This window comes from Notamacropus eugenii, chromosome 4 (assembly GCF_028372415.1).
Source record: "Notamacropus eugenii isolate mMacEug1 chromosome 4, mMacEug1.pri_v2, whole genome shotgun sequence".
NCBI classification, from domain to species: Eukaryota; Metazoa; Chordata; class Mammalia; order Diprotodontia; family Macropodidae; genus Notamacropus; species Notamacropus eugenii.
The window spans coordinates 380,101,195-380,122,052 of record NC_092875.1 but is presented as its reverse complement, the minus strand read 5'-3'; the positions used below and the strand labels follow the sequence as shown (position 1 = coordinate 380,122,052).

The window sequence follows — 20,858 nt, the reverse complement described above, 5'->3', positions numbered from 1 at the left end:
AGGCTGCGCTTCCCCAGACTCTAACCTTCCCATGGCAAGTGCTGTAGCTCTCTCAGCAGAACCTTTCTCTGCTTGCTCTGCGTGTGTCTGTGCGTGCGTGCGTGTGTGTGTATGTGTGTGTGTGTGTTCCTGCGTGTGCGCGTGTGCGTGTGTGTGGTGCGAGCGAGGAAAAGCTGGTGGCTTTTTTTCCCTCTGTATTAATCAGAAGAAGCTCTCAATGAAAGCCAATCAGAGAGAGCTCCCTCGTTCGCTTGGCTTCCCTGCAGTCCAGAGTTAAAAGTGATGCTGAGGAGAAGCTTGAGTTAGATTCAAGTAGAACCGGCCTTAGAAAAATACAGATCAAAATAAACAAAAAGCGGAGAGAGTGGCACAATCTTCGGCGTTATTTGGGTCGGATGCTACTTCCTTCTCCAGAAGGAGAGTCAAAGGTAGGAGCTTTTCCCCTCTCTCGCTTTCTCTCTTTTTTTCTCTCTTTTTTCAATTTAGAACGCTTTATATCTTTACGATGTTCACAGAGATATTCAAAAATAATCTTCAACTTTGGTATAATTAAAAGAAGGAAACGAGGAAACAACCCGCATGCAGTGACAGGACCAACTCATTGTGCGCCTTGTCCCTAGAATGACTGTATGTATCACTAAAAAGGAGGGGTGGTGTGGATTTTACCCCTCAGTGGGCTCATTTTATACTTCGAGGTTTCCTGCTAGGTGAGCAGATGTTAGAAAACTGTGATTGATTTTATTTTGATTTGTGCTAGTCTGTGCTCACCTTGATGTTGAGTCGGGTTTATAAAATGATACCTTCTTGCTCTCTCTCTCTCCCTCACATTACTTTGTATCCTGGTGAATGGAATGCCTTCCTACTTAACAATCACTCACACCCATAGTTCTTGGAACATGCAAAAGGTTCAGGATGGAAATGACAGACAGATGAGAGATACATAAATGTAACAGATAGGTGGCCAGTGGACATCTACATACATGAAGTAGTTTGATGCTCATTGAAATCCAGTAGGCACATTTCCTGCATAAACAGTTCTCATCTAAGTCTGCCAATAGAAGGGAAAAGAAGAGATTAAATACATGTACTCAGCAGTTGCAGCATTTCTTGTCACTGCTGCAATAAAATCCATATTTTATGTGATGTTAAATTAATGCAGCACATTGTTAGTCTGAATGCATGTGCCCAACAAGTTACTATTGATGGCATTGTAAACTGGGGAAATGGTAATAGCCTAATACTGCTTTCGATGCTAATTGCCATCAGACAAACCTACAATCTCCTTATCATTAAAAAAGAAGTCCACACGTGCGATCAGTGACAAACACCAACCAGCATCTTAAAACTGACCTATCATCTTTTGCTTCCACATAAATGGAGCTGTTTCCTATCATCTTCATCTTTCATTCCAGTAAAAGCCTCACCATTATCCCAAACTGCACATCCATTACTTCTGATATGTTTTGAGATGCAATCCATTTTCCCCCTCTTTTTCCTCCCTCCTGAAGAATCTATATTAAGAATGATCTGCCTGTCTCATGCTGACAGCAGGCTTTATACTTCTATGTACATGTTACTAGACTTTCCCTCACAGGGGGAAAACATCTAGCCTTAAGATCATTTTCTTGGTGAATAACACTGAACAAGAGTATGTTCTCTCACTCCTACCCCCACCCCCACCTCAGTGGTATGGTGATGATTTTTAATAAACAGAACTTTCATAATCATCTCACACTCCTTGAATGAATAAGTATATTCATTTTTGGTTAAAATAATAAATGAGAAAGAGAAAGAAGATGTGAATTGGGAAAGAAAGAAAGACTAAAGCCTGGGAAGTTACAAAGATAAGTCTTACTTCCTCCCTCCCCCTTACCCTCCAACCAAGTGCTAAGAGCAGCTCATACATATTCAGTACGCCGAGCACGGGAGATAAATATTTTTTGGAACAAACATAAGCTGATAATCCTGTTTGTGCTGTGGGAACTCTTCATATTTAACCTACTCTGATTTTTTTTTTTTAATTAGAAAGAAAAGTCTGTTTATGTAGTAATGTGTATTGTTAGATTTCACTTGAGAGAGCAGGTCTCCATATGTTTCTAAGCATGAGAATGAATTCCTGCTTTCATTAAATGTGAACCTCTTTCTGCATGAAGTACATGATGATATTTAACTGACTTCACTGGCACATGTGCCCTCACTTTATGTTTGCAGTCATAGAGTCTCACATATTTGGCCTCATAGTAAAGAGGCATGAAAATAGCATGTATGCACGTGTGGTAGTTGTTCATTCTGGTTAATAGCATGTGACTCTGGTATTAGTTTTATATTTGCACGTTTTACAAAACCTAGCATTTAAATGACAAGAAGGATTCTATATAATCTCAGCTTGACACTCCTTAGGACCTATTAGTTACCTAGATACTTTCTCTAAATAATAAAAAGGGGGGAAGGGTGAATTATAATTTGTTAGATATCCAGAGGCCTTCATTTCTGAGCAACTAAAATTGTCCTACCATTGATGTTTTAGAAATTTGCTTTCCTCTGGTTTTATGTTGTTTCATCTTTCTTGTTAAATAACACCACAGAGGTGATTGAAAAGGTTAATACTAAACGAATGCCAACCTTTCCAAATTCTCAGGAGTCATTTCCTGATCTTAATATGATTTCCATGAAAAACAAATGACTGAGGCAGAGTGAGTGTCATCTGGGTGATTCTTGTGCAGATGACTTATTTCCTATGTCGCTAAACCAGATTTGCAGCCTGATGGGAAGACAGGTGATAATATGCTGGCCTCCTAGACTATCTAATTTTTACACCTGATTGTGCCACTAGGTGGCAGCACAAGGTGATCGTTGGTCTAATACTGCTGATTCAGCAGCAATGGGAAGCTGGGTTTCTATTTAAGTGTTATTACTGGTAATAGTGATGCATAATAAGCAATTAATTATATTCAGAAACCATAAGCTCAAGCACTGAAAGTAGTTCTCAGGCTCTTAATTAGTAGTCATAACACATTTCTATGGATCAAATAATATTCTAATTCTAGTCATTTGACATCAAGGTTCTTGGTGAGATAAAGGAAAAAGAACAGTTGTGAAAGCAATTACTAATAGCTATATATAGTTTTCTCAAAGATATACTTTTAAATTTTACATGCATGAGAAAATATATATGTTTAAATTATAACTTAAGTTTGAAAAAGAATACAACAGCTTACTAAGTTCATTATGTACAGCATTCATAATTTAAATGGACTTTCAAAAATCAAATAGCATGAAAGATGACCTCATTCACTTTAATCAAGATATCTGAGCAGTGGTGAAATTGATTAAGCATTTTAATAAGCGTTCATCATATGCAGTCCTATCCAGAATACTCACTGAAGGAGAAAGGCATCATACAAAGAATATTTTAAATTCTTAGTTCACAAATTGGAAATTATCAGCAAAATATATCTCCCCATTTGAATCCTTATTGACCTTATTAACAAAACAGTTTCATTTATCACACTTTAATATACTATTTAGAAATGTGAATTATGTAGATATAAAATGAGGACTGTTATGATAAAATTATTAAGCAAATATGTCCCTTTCTTCCTTTTTGATGAAACATATTGATTTAATCTATGTTGGATTATGTCATAAAATTCCTTCCTCTACTTACATTGCCCCTCCCCCGGTTGACACTTTCTGCCAACAAGTTACAATGGAAGGCCTGTTTAAACCTCAAAATTTGCAGAGAACTTTTGTTGCTCACTAAAAATGAGACAGGGTTCAGGGAAACCTCTATAATCTTCAGAAAATTAAAAGAAAAGTTAAACCAAAAGGCTTGTGCCCTGTCAGACAACACTAACAACCTGGTGTTGTGTTTTCTGCATTCCTAAATCACACCTTTTCAATTCTCTTGGAAGGGTGTTAGCAAGCACATATGACCAGTATATACTTTTGGTATTTCTTCTGGCTCCCTTCTAAGTACAGCAGCTAAAGAAAAACAGAAAACAAAATAGCAAATTTCAGTATTTAAAGTTACAGGCCCTGATTGATACCAAGGGAATACAACATCACTTCGCCATATAATTTTTATTCAAGTCATGTAATTATCCTGAAATATTTTCATCCAGAACTGTTTGCATGCTTCCTCACTTGTAGGCTAGACAACATCTATTATGAATGTAGGCTTTTCCCTAAAATGCATTGCTCAAATATTTTTTAAGAAGAAGGATATTTTATTTAATATTTTCTTCTCTACCTTGACCTTGATGTGATTGCCAACTCTTTTCTTCAATAAAGAAAAATTTTAAAAATATTAAACATAAAACACTATTCCACTGATCGAAGAAAGGCCACAATACAATATAGATAGACATTGATAGCCTGGTCCTTCAGCTGGCACAGTCCTGACATAAACCTACCTTTTAAAATAATTCATACCAATGTTTTCATAATAATGACTGCTTATTGATATGATTCCATGAAAGAGCATCATAGTACCATAGAGGGATAGGTGAGAAGGGCAAACCTTTAGCTATTCCACTGACAGCACTGTAATGCACCTTTTCCCTAATAATTGTACTCATGTTTTAATTTTATTCTTACTTTTCTCACAAAAGAGAATTCGTTTCAAATTTTTGTTCTACAGAGTGTATAAATCCCAATTAACATTAAAAGGTGAGTCAGATTTTAGAAAAGAATAAATAATAAGTCAGAAGGCAACCACTTCCAATCAGAAAATTCAGCTGTAAAAGAAATGTTCAAACAGTCACAGTACTGTGCTCATATTCCTAAGCCTGATTCTACCCTCTTCTTGGTTTGCATGACAGCACAACTCCCTGACTGAAATACTTTCCCATGTGAAGTTTTATTGTATTACCCAATATGTAATTATGCCTTTTGTAAATCTTGTGATTTTATTGCCTGTGTTCCATCATCTGCCACATTATAGATTGGATTTATCACATTATCCTATCTTAGTACTTTGCATTATCACATAAAAAACATAACGCATCCCTTAGTTTAGCTTGATAGAATCAAGTTATTTAAAATGAAAGCATTCCTTGTATATATTATAACCCGTAGTCTTTTAAGGAATAAAAGGAAGGCATCAATTCAATCTCCTGTCCTTATAAAGTGCTAGCAATATAATATTTATTAACAACATGACTTTTTAAAAATCAACATAATGCAGAATGCATATAAATGAGATATTGTCTTCAGGTGTCAGGGTGAACATGAAGAAATAACATGAAATGAATGTTTATTGACTCTAGCAAAATGAACACTGAAGTAGTTGTGACACAGTCTTAATTTTAAAAGTAAATAAGACAGATCATTCTCCAGTTTCCTGGAAATAGCTTTGCCTGAGATATGCATATTCTTGGTTTGTTGGTTACTGTAAGAAACACATGTCACCACTACTCAGACTCTGTAAACGCAAATTGATACATCATTAATGAGAGTTTGTTACAGATAAGGTAGGGGTAGGACTTATATCCTCTCTTGTTTTCCAGAAGTTTAATTAATCTTAAATTATATCTGAATTTACACTGGTAACTTAAGACAAAAATCAGAGTAGTAATCTGGAAAATTTGATATGCCAAATAACTGTAAATTCAAACCAATTTTTGCTATCTTGAATTATTAAGATAATGGCCTTAACCCACTTTATCACTTAAAATGAAAGCAAGGCTGTATTTGTAGAAAGTGAGTTAGAAAGCTAAGATAAAAACATAGGTAAAATAGAAGCTTCTTGATTTATTTTTGGGAATGGTTTGGATGATTTTCAAAAGCTTCTCCTTTGGCTGCCTTGTGATTCACTTGTATAGATATGTAGATTTACTTGTGTAAAAATAGCACAAGATGCTGAGAACTGGGAAAATAGGTTCACGTTAGCAAACAAAGGCATATATTTGCCCTTCAAACGTCAAAATGTAACAATAAAGTTTTGATTGTATAAGGTCATACTTGAAATACCTTGGAAGCTTTTTATTAATCCTATTAGTTCAAAATATTATTAAAACATTTGAACAGACCATTGGGGTTTATATAATTTCAATAAGTCTAATCAGAGATATAAAAAGAAAAATTCTTTTTTTTTTTACTTAGGTCATGTTAAGAAAGTATTCTTAGCTGTTTCTGTTACTTGAGATAATAATCACGGCATTATATTTGTAAAGTGAGATTTGTGTTCTGATTTTTATTTTCTACCATTGCTTATAATCAGAATAATCTCCAAAGATTAATAAGTAAAATGTAAATAGGTAGATCGATAGATAGGTAGATTAATAGATATCAAGGTAGATTAAGGTCTCTGTGGCAGAGAGAAAAGGGAGAAATTTTTCTTAGCTGTTGCTTGAAAATTTAAGAACTTCAAATACCAAAAGATATTTTTGGTTCATGTTTTATGGATAAACCAGGAAATAATAGCTTTAGAGTCAGGGATGTTTGATATCATATGAAGGAACTTGGGGATACATTATTTATACTATTTTTTTAATATCAGGTACATGAAAAGTAACAGTAGTGCACCAAACATTTTTCAAAGGATTTTGCATTGTCTTAGAGTATTACAGAAACTTCTTTTGAAAGTACACTAAAGGAAACTTTGATATCTACTAAAATGAGAAATACATAGGTATTTATTTTATGTTCTAAAAAAGTTGTATTCCTTCCATTTGTTGCATTAAGACTAAAAAAACAGAATTCGATTTCATTAAATAATTAAAAACTGAGATAAAAAAACTGCTTTTTAATCTGTAGTCTTCAACTGTATTGTGTCATCAGACTAGCTTTTCAACATGTCTCTGAAGAGTGAAAACCATCAACATGCATATTTATACTGAGTGCATCTGTCTCTGCATTTGGAGAAAAAACCTCTTCTATATGAATGAGAAGCTACAGTTTCCCATCCTATATCACCCTTTACATTCCTTTCTGCAGATAAAATTAAAGAGTAGTTAAAAATAAATATTATGTATATACATTAGAATTTATTCTTCTGTTTGTTTGTTTGTATTTACCTAAAACAATTGACATTACATATTGCCATGCATGGGTTTACAAGATTTCCACATTAAGACTGTATGCAAGTATTTATTCTAGATTTCAGTTTCTTTTAGTGATTGTGTTTTGGTTGGGTGGGATCATTCAAAAATGCCAAATTGCTTGATGTGGACAGCCAAAGAAGAGATGAAGCATCTCATAATTTGTACAAAGGTCCATACCTCTTCTAATGAAGTCACCCTTTAAAAATATTCCTTTGTTTTTAAGCAAAGAAAAGGAGTTAGGTAATCTTTATATTTGTCAAGCTACTAATATGTGTAAACTAAGAAAATATGAATAATCATAGGTGCTATATCTTTGAAAACATCAGTTAGACAGCACAACACAGTGAAAAGAATGCTGAATTTTGGAGTTTTGGGTCCTGGGTTCGAATCCTAATTCTGATTCTTACTGTCTGTCAGATCTTAATCAGGATGCAGTTTCCTCATGTGTACAATAGAGACTTAGATGATGTCACTTCTAAGATTCTTTGCAACTCAAAGTCTAAATTTCAATGTATACTGTCACTTCCCTCCTCACCACACTCCACATGATGGAGAGTATATTTTGTACAAAAGAAGGTCTAATTCTAATGTCCCATGGTCTGTCACTCAGCAGAGTGATTTCACACTCATTTGTACTCACCATTTGAGGAGTAAATTCATCCTCTAACAAAGGGTACTCCTTTTTGCAAAATCTCATTAAAAGTACACTTTTCTCCTCTTTTTTATAAAATCAGGGTTCTCCTGAATGGCTGCCACAGACATGGGGCTGGAAGAAGCAGAAATAGAAACAAAACAATTATTTGGTTCTACCATGGTGATCACTGGCTCTACTTCAAATTCCCAGAGCTGGCCTTTTTGTGCACTACATAGAAAGGGCTTTTGTTAGACACTGCACAGCCAGGAACTTGCTATTGCAGTGACCAACTGAGTTTCCAGAACTGTTTAAAGGATGTTCATGCCCCCACCATTCCACAAAAAGAGTTTTTATAATTTTTTTCAAAGCACCCTTAAATAATTATTTCTGAATCTATATTCCTTTACTCCAAAGATCTGATCCTGAAAATCAATTAGTATTTTTTTTTGGTAAATCATTTTGGTACATATTATTAAATACTCAAAGAGAGCTTGTGATTTACACATGTTAATAATAAAACAGAGAATTCTCTTGTGAGTCAAATAATTTTGAATAACTTTCCTGTTTTTTAAAATTTATATTGGTTAATGAGAGGCTATCTTCTAAAGCATTGTTTTTTTCTCTCTTTTTGATAAACAAAATGGTATTTTTTTTCCTGAAAATTAACGAACTGAAATTTTTCACTTTAAGTTTTGTTTGATTTTGCTTAACATGTAAATACAATTGTAGAATGACAAAGATATTTAAGTATAGTAGTATATTTATGTATAGTATATTTATATAACAGCAAATTTGGAAGATATACAAGTTTTTTAAATTAATTAATTTTACGAAGTCATCGAAAGGCCTATGTGCTTGTTCAGTATCTTACAGTATACTCTCAGGTGTTGTTACTGTTCATTTTTTCAGTTGTGTCAGACTCTTTGTGACCTCATTTGGGGTTTTCTTCAAAAGATACCAGAGTGCTTTGCCATTTTCTTCTCTGGCTCATTTTACAAATGAGGAAACTGAGGCAAAGTAGATTAAGTAACTTGCTCAAGGTCACACAGCTGGTAAATATCTGAGGCCAGATTTGAACTCAGGAAGATGAGTTTTCCTGATTTTACGCCTGGTACTCTATCCACTGTGCCTGTCACCTACCTACCCTGACTATACTTTCAGTGTCCCCTAACATTCCCTAACAGGAATCCTTGTAGGGAAAATAATGGAAATGGGCTAAATTACAGTTCAAATAAATGTCAGGTACAGAAATTATGTTTTTATCAAATTGAAGCAGAGATGAGAGGTCAGATTCTGGAACTGAGGTCAGGAAGTATCAACAGATATATGAAGATAATCTCTTTAGGTTTACCACTTTCGAAATCTAAATACTTATATTTGGAGAAATGGTTAAGAGAAGAGATAGTGGTGAGATAGGGTAGGTACCCATAACTAGGTCAAGGAGTAATCACATAATAAGTAGATTTAAGCAAGGAGGATAAGGGAAAGAATCAGGTTCAGTACCACACAGTGACATACTCCTAAATATTTTAGTATTTGTAGCTTCTAGAGTGACACATTATTATTCAACAGCAACTACTGAAAATATAAGCATGCTTCATCCATACTGGAGGCTAGAATCAATGTCATGTACTATATTGCCTATCCTGGAATGCAATATGAGTGTTGGGTTTAGAAGTGACTGAAGAAGGCAGTGAATAATTTACAATATCACATACTAAAGCAACACAAAAGTAGGTTATAGTCAGAATTATTCATGTCATAGAATCTTGAGAAGTCATCTAATCATATCCTATTTTCTTAGCCTCAAAGATGGAAGAAAGGTTTTAAAAAATTAATTGTAATTAAGACAATATCTTGTATTACTTAATTTTTAGCAGGGGAATGAGTGAAATATGTAATATCATTGATATCAATTTTATGGACATAAGACTAGGGACGCTAGATGAAATAGTGAATAGACTGCCAAGCTGAATTCAAGAAGGCTCCTCTTCCTGACTTCAAGTCTTGCCTTAGATACTTAATACCTTAGGCAAGTCACTTAAACCTGTTTTCCTTAGTTTTCTCATCTATAAAATGAGCTGGAGAAGGAAATGGCAAACTACTCTAGTGTCTTCGCCATGAAAACCCCAAGTCAGGTCATGAAGAGTTGGGCATGACCAAAATGACTCAACAAAAACATAAGACTATTACAACCATATAATAGCATTTACTACTACATTGTTTTTCTTGTCTTGTATTTTAGCTTTGAGACATTGTTAAGGAGTAGAAAGATAGGAATGCCTACGTTCAATCCTGCCTCTGACACATACTAGCTATGTGATTTTGGACAACTGTCTAAGAGTACAAGTGGCAAATTGGTGGATAAAAATTATAAAAACAAAACAAAAGCAAATACTGCAATGCCCTTATAAAATACTATGCAATCTAATGGAATGAGATTCAGTCTTGGAATTGTGAGACCTGTCTTCTAGTTCTGGCACCACTGCTAGTCTTTCAGGTGGCCATTAGAAAGTTAATTCAGTTTCCTCAGTTGTAAACAGGGATAATAACAAGAACTACTTCAAAAGGTTTTTGTGTGGATCAAATGCAGTAACATATGAAAAATGCTTTGTAAATTTTAAAGTACAATATAATTATGATTTGCTGATATTATTATTACTATGGTCCTTCCCAGATTAAAATGTAGGCATGACTGCTATTTTCCATCTCTGTGACTTTGGACAAGTTGCTTCTTTACATGAAAATAGATATGATAGACTTAATGATAAGGTCTTCAATGTAGACACCTATTTCTAGGCCTCTTTCCTTCTTCTGCAAATTTGGATACATAAAAAGATTCTTAATATCCCTTCTAGTTCAGAAGTTCTCTGATCTACTACCATAAATAACTATGTTATGTGTTAGTATTTTTCATATTTCTATAAATTTACTTCTCAATTTTTTCCATTGAATTCTAAAACAAAACTAGTTTACATGGAGGTAGTATATCATCACAGAAAATAGTGCTGTTATCAAATCACTTTGTGCAAAACCCAAAGAGATGTCACGTGGATGACTAAAGGATCACTATGTTAAACCTGGAGTGAAGAGAAGACTGCAAAGAGTCAGCAAGAAGAAAGATAACCAGTGTGGACTCTATTAGCCACATAAACTCATTCAGATGTAACACATGAACCATTCTGAAATATGTTGCAGTAATAGTTCCTTTCAGGGTCTCCTTGCTGAGGTCAGAAGAATGAGAATTAAAAAAATGATTAACGAAGAGACTACATTATAGAAGTAGTCCTATAAATGATTTAATATCTATAAATCATAAGAATAATTTTACTAATCTATATTACAGATAAGAAAAGCCAGTAGACTATTACTTTCTTAATTAGGTTTTAGAGACTTTGACATAAAAAAAAAATGTTGCACAGTTAGAATGTGAAGGTAAAGCTTTCCAAATGAAAACTGAGTTTCAATATATTTTATTTATGTAATTAAGGTTCATTCTTTGATTTCAAGATTGCATTAATAACTTCTCTGGAAACTATAACTTGCACCATTTGAATTCTTTTTTTTAGGCAATTAGTGATATCCGATTCAATCTTAATTAATGAAATTCAGTCCAATACAGAGAAGATTTATTAAATGGTTGCTCTTTGTAAAGATACTCTGCTAGGTGCTAAGGATGAAAAAGACAAAGTGAAAGACAATCCCTGCCTTCAAGGAGCTTACATTCTACTGGGGAAGATTATCTTTTAACAATCACATGTGGGCACATAATTATAGTCATTTGAAATTATTTAGATATCTTTGAAAACAAAGTTATTTGATACCCTTAATCCATGAAGAAGTGTGTGTGTACTTTGATTAATTATCCTCTTCAGTAAAACATCACCAATATAACAACATGATGACCACAAAGTTTCTCATCTTTCAGCTTCAAGAATTTAGAGAACTCATTTAAAAATATTTGTACTAATAATTATATTTACTTTTATATTTTGAATTTTAAAACCATACATTTGGATGTATATGTTATAAAATTCCATGCAAAGATGTACCTATTACTTAAAACATATTGCCACTGAACAAATCCAGTTGAATGAGGTAAAAAATAGGGCCTCAGGTCCTGGTAGTCCCAGAGTCATTCAGTCATTGAGATCAAATATTCCTATGTAATAATTACTTGCCCTAATAGTAATATTTTGAGTGAAATTAGTTTATAGATTATTCAGAATATAATCTTAATTCTTGTAGTTAAAATGATATATTATGTAATTTTCCTGTGAAAGGGTGGGCAAATGCTTCTTTGAATTTTGATAATGATATAAATAAAGTTTTCCTATTCTTTCTGAGAGAGAGCGGATGCCACAGTGGACAGAAATATTGTTCACAAACTAGGAAGAGACCCATTCAAGCTCCACATCTGACATAAACTGACTGTGTGACCTTGGACAAGTCACTATAACTTCTTAATGTCGTAGTTAAACAGTATCAAACTCAAGAACCACAATACTTCCAAGTGCCTGTAATAAAATTAAAATGTAATTTGCAAAAATTTAATAATATAGATAAAAATAAAAATAGATCATTACATTTTAAAACTACATCAATATATGGCCAACAGGGATAACTTTCCTTGTAAATGTCAGAAATTAAGATTTTTCTTTAATATTCTTATCTTGTTAAGAAAAAAACATCCTCCTCCTAAGTGTGCTTTTGGAGAGTATGGAAGGAGGGAGGCTGTGAATTCCTAACTCAGTGTTTACACAATTTAAATTTAAATTAATAATGCCAACAAAATACTAAAATAAGAAAACTGATTGGACAATTAATTAATAAGATTAATTTTATTATTCATCTTTTGCCCAAATTTCACTTTTACTTGCTACATACTTATTGGAAACTAGAGCTTATAGACTGTAACTACTTGAATTTTAAATGAAAATAAATTAGATTTCTTCACTACCACAGTGTCAAGATGGGGTTATGTTAATAAATTATTGACCCATTGACCCAATAAATTATTGACCCAATTATTGACCCAGTGAACTGCTTCTGATTTTTGAGGTGCAATTCCCATTTTTGATAACTCACTTTTCCAAGAAAAAAAAATGGATAGGACTTTTTGGTCTTTGGAGCCATCTTGTGGTAGTATCACAGCATATATATGAAACCTTCCATGTTTGGTTCCAAATTTTTTTCCTGCTAAACTATTTGAATTTAGCACCATTGAAACAGATGTGAATTTACAGAAGAGCTATAAAACAGCATTAAAAATGTATCATGTTTAGATTAATGTCATTTTCTTTTTACATCTCAGTATGAATTATATAAAATATTGTTTTAGAAAAATCTCAACAAAAAATAAAAACTTTTTGAGCAGGACATAATTACAAAGCTGAAATGTATTTTTGCTGTGCAGCTGCAAGAGATCTCTACAGAATCCTTAAATGTTTAGCTAGCTGAAGGCAAAATTCATTTCAGTATCCTCTAGTGTGCAGCACAAAAAAAACAAGTTTTGTGCTATCATTATTTTTGCATTTTGTAAAACTTAAGTGTAAATATGAAGTCCCATTAAAAAATTGTTACCAGAAATTCAGGTGATCTCATTCATTTCCCAGTGGAAGTTAAGCGTGATCTGTTTGTTTTTATAAGAAATGAGTACTTGATTAAATTCCAATTATTGTGTGTTATATAAATGCTCACAATGCATTAAGCTCTTTTATTTTGTATGCTGTTTTCAAAGCGTTGTGAATTGAAGCTGCACCCAGGCATATTATTATGGTTGCTATGATCATTTCATCAGGAAGTCTTAGACTTAAAAAAGGAAGAAAATAAAATTTTTTAAAATAGTATAATATACCTAAATTTCTATTTTTTTAATTTCTTAACATATACTTTCAAATTCATAATCAAAATAGCTAAAGAAAATTAGGAAATGATTATCTATTGTTTAGTATCATATTCTTTTGTATAAAATATTCATAAAATTGTTTTCCAAGTATTTTATTAAATAATACTGGCAATCTTGTTATGAAACATGCATTTCTTTGGGTTTCATACTTTTTAAAAATTAGTTTTACAAAGTGATATGTTTAGATAGGTCATTTATACATCAGCAATTATGTGTAAGCAGAAAGGATAGTTTCATGCAGAGGGGACAGAAATTCTACTGGAAGTTGATCTTGAGAAAGTCTGAAAAAGGCCTAATATTCCGTTGCTGAAACCCAAGAAAATGGAGAGGGACTGTAGCAGGATGAAGGGATAGAGAAGAGGGATTGTGGGTCTTTAATAAGTCGTTGTACTCCTCATGTTTCATACTATGTAATGAACTGATGAATTGCTTTTAACAGAACTCTTTATATAAAGGAAAATGTAAACTACCTAGAATATGAAAGCCAGATAAATGTTTTTATAGTAATATATATTTATATACCTCTTAATACAAGTTTCATATATATGTATATATGTAATAAATATATGTATTATATACGTGTATATGTAAATATATGTATGCAATATAATATGTAACTATACATATAAATAGCTGTTTTTATGCTATTGTATTAATTAAACCTGCATAAATCAAAGTAAAATATTAACAAAAATATAAAAAATGAATTATAAATTGGCACATGCCAATTATCTATGACTTTCATTTGTAGAGATGACATTTGTCTTTATTCTTATGAAGCCAAAAAATGTATTCTTTAACTTAGAATCTGCCACCTAAACTTTGAACTAAAAATAATAGTTAGGATGAGTCATATCTCAGCCCAAACACAATATTCTCTATAACACTGGAGACAGTTATGATTGTCATTGCACCAAAAATATATTGTCACTAAGAGGATATCTGTCTCAAGAGATTTTACTTTTGATTTATGCTATATTCACAAAGAATCAGTTTTTGAAAGTACCAGAAAACTCAATATTATTTCATATTAATGCACAAATTATTTGGTTCAACTTCAAAGGGAAAGACTTGAAGATTGTTTTTAGAACTAAATATATTTATAATATTTAGATATATATTTTTGATGTATCCACAAATAGAGGTATTGCTTCTGGCAAAGTTTTTCCACTCATAAATATTAAATATGTAATCATAAATATAGATTAAAATATAGGACAATACCTCTCTTAAAAGTAACAGGAAACAGTCATAAAAATTTTAAACATTTTAAACTAGAAATTTCTGTTTTTCTTATTAAACATAATCTAAATGTTCTAATATTCCAAACCTTTGTCACTGTGGACAAGCTTTAAAAAATAATTATTTTTGCATACTCTTCATAATACTCTTAGAACTTGATCAAAACACAAAAACAAAAAGAAAAAAATAAAAGCAAGACTTGCTCCAAATTAAAAAAAAAAGTTTAAAATGCCTTTCTAGGCTATTTTTTACTTTTCTGATTATATGGTATCCACTACTTCATCCTTACACCTCAGTAAGATTCGTAGGGAAGATGATTTACTTCCAATTTAACATATATGGATGCTGAATCTGGACTATTTAAATGACTTCTGTGGCTGCTGTTGTTGACGCCCAATGGTTTTAGTCCAACTTTCTGTTACTCCATTTGGGGTTTTCTTGGCAGACATACAGAAGTAGTTTGCAGTAAACACATCCAGTACATTTTACAGATGAGGAAACTGAGACAAAGAGGGTTAAGTGACTTGCCCAGGGTCACACAACTAGTAAAGACCTGAGATCAGATTTAAACTCAGATCCTCCTCACTTCAGTCCTGGCACTCTACCCACTGCACCACCTAGCTGTCCTAAGGTTACATAGAGCAAAAGATGTATGACACATGTCAAAGTGTTTGTATGTCTGTGTGTTTTTGAAGTTATGTTACTCTGTAGTCAATACTTTGCCTTAAGGAACTATATACAGGCTAAGGGGTAAAGGGGTTTTAAAAGAGAGTGTGATGAGTTTGCAGTTTTACTGAAGTAATAAATACAAGCATGAAACAGTAAATTGCAATTAAAGGCAATAACATTAAAAAACAACAGAATAATTTATAAAAGTGTTAGAAATGGTGAGAGTAGAGAGGCAACATCTTACCTCAGGATAATCAGATAAAACTAGACAGGAACTGAGATACGCTCTGAAGGAATACCATAATTTAGGTAGGTAGCCAAATAGAACAAACACATTTCAGATTGGGGAACATCATGACAAACAGCTTAGTGGTAGTAAACAACATTGAGAGACTAAAACAAGATTGAGAAATACTGAAGAAGTTGGTCTAGATAGAGAAGAGGGTTCACTCCATTCCCTCATTGTGAGTTGTCTACTGAACCTAAGATTAAATGGCTTCTTTCTGGATGTGCTGCAAATATGACTGACACCCATAAATGTTGACTGCTTTCCCTGCCTCATCTGCTTTGTCTCTCCCTTGCCCCCACAACATGGACAGTTCCAGGACCCTCCACTTTCCCTAATCCTTAGGAGATATCTTTTGCTATAAATAGACAAATTTGTGTGCTTCATGGTTACCCAAAGGTGTAAAAAGTCCCATTCACAGAAAATTGGTAGCCTTGGACACAGCGAATTTCTGAATGCCACGTGAGTCACTATATCTTTTACTACATCCGGCTCTGATGAATAGGTCTATTTTCATATGGACATGCAGTGCAAGGGTCATATGCAGAGAAGCCAAGTTTTAACATATACTTGCTACCTATGTTATGTTGCTGTGTTAGAGCAAAGTAAGCCTCCTTTTGTTGACTGTTCAATGACTTGCAGATGAGTGCATCATTTCATCCCAATATAAATCCTAAACTAAGAAAGGGCTACTATTATTGCCATCTCTGACAATTTCAAACTAAAAATTTCTCAAATGAAATTCATTATTCCCCTCCCCACCCAAGACATACTTCTCTTCCACATCTTCCTGTAACCTGGAATCATCACTGGCTCTTCTTTCTGAATCCCACATACCGTTAGGAGACATTTGTCAATTCTGTCTCCATGTCATCTCTTTTTACAATTCTTTCCACTAGCAGAGCCGCCAAAAACTCATGCTATCATGCCTTGCCTGCACTATTATAATAGCCTCCCAATTAGATTCCTGATTCTGCTCTTTCTTCCTCTCCATTCTGTCCTTTACCACAGTTGCTAGGTCACAGGTCTGACTTTGTCACTTTCTCGCACAAAAAGTACCCGCGTTTTGCTTCTAAAATTAAAAACAAACCCCTTAGCCTAGTATATAAGGTCCTGCACAGTTTGGCTCCCATCTGTCATTCCAAATTTATTTCATACTCCTCTTAACAAATTCTATATTCCAGCCAAATTGGAACCATTCCTCTAAAGATATTCCACTTCCTATCCTGTGCATTTATACAAGATATCCCCTGTACTTGCAGTGCATGCTTTTTGCATTTCAACCTTTTTAGTTTATTTGGATTCTGTATGGCTTAGTTTCAGTGCTACTTTCTCTATGAAGTTTATACTGACACTCTCAGGCCCCACTCTCACCTCCAGGCAATTCACTATCACTAGATATTTTTTCTAATATTGTAGTAATGTACATCTTATCTACTTTCCTAACCCCCAGCCCCACCAGGTTCCTTGAGGACAGGGACTGTGATTTTTATATTCCCAATACATAGTAGATTGCCTTACACTGACAGTAATTAATAAATGATTGTTGAAATGAATTAAATTTAATTGTAAAGAGTAGTATGAAATATAGTTTATAGAAAGGATAGTGGCAAAAAGTCTCTGAGTGATAAAAAGCTTAAGATATATACTATAGATGCAACCATTTCTCTGTCTCTCTCTCTCTGTCTCTCTCTCTCTGTCTCTCTCTGTCTCTCTCTCTCTTTCTCTCTCTCTCTCAGAAATTAAAAACTGAATTTACAGCATTTTACTGAAACGAATAGCTGTTGGACTGAACTAATTAATTTATTACACTTTTTGCATGATATCAGCACAAATATATAATGTATATGTATATGGTATACATACATAATAATAGTTGTAAGAGTGCATCTTGGAAAGCATAACAATCCACAAATCAGTGAACATTTATTTCTTTGCACATGGGACTATTCTGTGGCCAAGGAGCTCACATTCTAACCAGGGGGACTATATTCATAAGCATCTGTGTGTACATAGATACATAATACATATAATGTAACACCTGTATAATGTATGTTTATGTAAATATATTTCAAATAAGTTATTTTGGCTATTATAAATACCCAAACTGACTGGAAATATGATGGAAGATGCTGTCTACATCCAGAGAAAGAAATGTTAAATAGAAATATGTATAGGATGAATTTACCTATATGTATGTATGCATAAATACATATATATATATACATACACACAAACATATATACACTCATGTATATTTGTTTCTAACGGTAGCCATCTCAAGAATGTGGGCTGAAGAAAAAAGAAAAAAAGAAATTTACATGGCAACTTTATTCAGTATTTAAAAGGAATTGCAAGTTGTACCTAAAAGATTTGTTATTTAATGTGCAATCACCTTTTTTTATTATACTATGTCATGGAAAAATTGTTTCATTCCATAAATTAGAAATAAAATAAATAAAAATTAAAATATGTTGTACATATCAACACTACATATATATGAAACCTAAACATATGTTAAATATGTATAGTTTACACACATTTAAAATATATTCATACAGCCACATATTCATACAAATACACCACATTTATACATATGGTATATGTAATATGTGTGTTACTGATAAGGGCTGGAAGCAAGGTGTGAGACCCCCACAAAGACCAGGGTACCAAGGGTATGTCCTCTGGAGAAGAATTCATGGACTCAAGCATTGTTGAGGTCAAGGAAAGATATATTACGCTTTCCAGCAGGCAAGAGTTCTTAAGGAAACTGCAATCTTAAAGGGGTACAGGAAAAGTTTATGTAGGATATTCTATAGTATGACTTGTGCCAAATATGCTAACTAGGTGTTGTGGGGTGGGATTAGGGAGTGGTTAAGGAGTGGTTATTTCTTAAAGGAACATGCCTACTGCACAGGTATTTTACCCAAAATTCGTTGGGAAATAATGCAAGGTGGGGTGGGGAGGGGCCTACCTGGAGGGGTGATTTTAGGCCTGAAACATCACTAAGTCAACCAATAGTCAGGGCTGGCTCAGAAATGCCAGGTTACTGTCATCAATGTGTTGTTAGACAAGATAAACTTAAGGGAGTATACGTATGTCTAATTCTAGCATACATATAATTAATGCAGACAATCAACAAAACAAGTCCTAATATATAGAGTTTGCCAGTGTTCACACTGAAAAGTTTAATAGTGACCTTCCTGGATTTGTATCCATATACATATTGATATCTATGATATTGACATTATATGCCTATGATTGATCAGTTATGACCCAGCACACAGCCTATTCAGCCAGTACACAGCTGGTTCAAACTAATGAGCTCTACAGGTGCAGCTGGTACTGCAGCAGGAAGGGAGGTGTTGTTAGGGCAGGCTGTGTCCTTGGGCTGGGGAGGTAGACAGATAGATGAATGAATGGTAGCTTGCTACCTACTTACCTACCTACATACATGTACTATGAAATATGAGTCACTAGCTGCTAGGTTACTTACTAGAGAAAGTGGTTCTTAAATTTAGATTTTAAAACATATTTTAAATTAATCTTTTTTTATTATATCATTTATATTCCCCACAGTTTTCCAACATGCTTTTCTTATCCCCTTTAAAAAGGAAAAAAATTCAGCAAAACCAATCAGCACATCAAAAATGATACTCTATATGTTCACTCCTTGGATCCCTATCTGTGCAAAGGAGTCAGCGGTGGTGGGGAGGGAATGTCTTACATAACTTTACTTTGGGGAAAAGAATCATGGTCTTTATAAAGTTAGAACATTTAGTTTCAATTTTTTTTATGTTTTTCTTTTGATTCATGTTTTTGGCCTAGTTGTATGCATTGTTTTCCTTGCTCTGCTCACTTCATTTTATTTTTATTTTAATTTTAATAAAAAATTTGATATTTATATTAATTCATATAAATATTTTATGACTTTTTTTAATGATCACATTTATCATTTCTTACAAAGCAGTAATATTTTATTGCATTAATTTGTCAATATTTTCTTCAGACATCCCCCACTTGATGGGATTTTACTTTGTTTCCAGTTCTTTTCTATTAAAAAATGTACTGCTAAAAATATTTCATTATAAAGGGAGCTTGAAAACTTATTATATACTAATGTGTATGTATATATGAAATATAACTTAATTACAACTTAATATAAAAAGTAGCACAATTTTACACATGGTAATGGTTAACAATAAATAGGGGCGATGTCAGCAACTTTAGGCTGCCATTCAGCCTCCTCTAGAAAGAAATCAGGCGTAAGTCAGTTTGAAATTCCGTCATGTTCAAAATGTTGCCTAATATATCAATTGTGTTGACGTAAATTAATGTTTTTGAAACACGTTATAGTAGAACTGGCTGAATATTAACATCTTTTACAGATTTCATTGCCAAATTATCTCTTTTACCCCCTCCTTCATATTCACTCCACCACTAGGCCTTTGTTATCTGCTTTCAACACCATAGTAATAGCATCTTAGCAGATATTCCTTTCATTGACTTTCTCTCTCTGCCATGTAACCCATTATAACAGTGTCAGAATTTCTTATGCATAAATTTATCCATTTTATTTCTCTGTTTAAAAATCTTTAAATTCTTATCTTTCATAAAATAATTCTAGAATTTTGAAGGACCTCAAGGGCCATCTATTCCTTAACATAAATTCTCTTAAAAAATACCAGACAAGGTGGTAATCTTATTACCCTTAGCTTGAAGATCTTCAGTGAATACAAATTCTTTACTCCTGAGCCATGTATATACCTTATTTTATTCTAGTATGTGACCTCAGAGTGATTCCTGCTCTAAAGAAACAATTTGCATATAAAGAAACTAATTCCCAAAGATGCTGAGTGAGTTGTCCAAGATCGCATAGGTAGTAAATGACAAGGCCAAGAGTTTAACTCGGATCTTCTGTTTCTAAATCCAACACTCTTCATTGCTTTATTCTGTGTCCTCATTTTTGTTTCTGTAACCTGCACTGGACACAGTGCCATTCACATAGTAGGCCCTTAATTGCTTGCTTTATTGACAGCCTTTGATCCACATTAAATTTTTGGATGACATTCG

At 33.3% G+C, this 20,858-nt stretch overlaps 1 protein-coding gene across 2 annotated transcripts in view; it reads left to right on the top strand.

Annotated features, from left to right (window-relative positions):
* The window catches only part of CDH10 (cadherin 10), a 287,434-nt gene continuing 266,576 nt past the window's right edge, over positions 1–20,858 (top strand). For both annotated transcript variants that reach the window (XM_072605474.1, XM_072605472.1), the window contains exon 1: positions 1–428. The gene's annotated coding sequence lies outside the window, so the exon portion shown is untranslated. The remainder of the gene's footprint in view (positions 429–20,858) is intronic.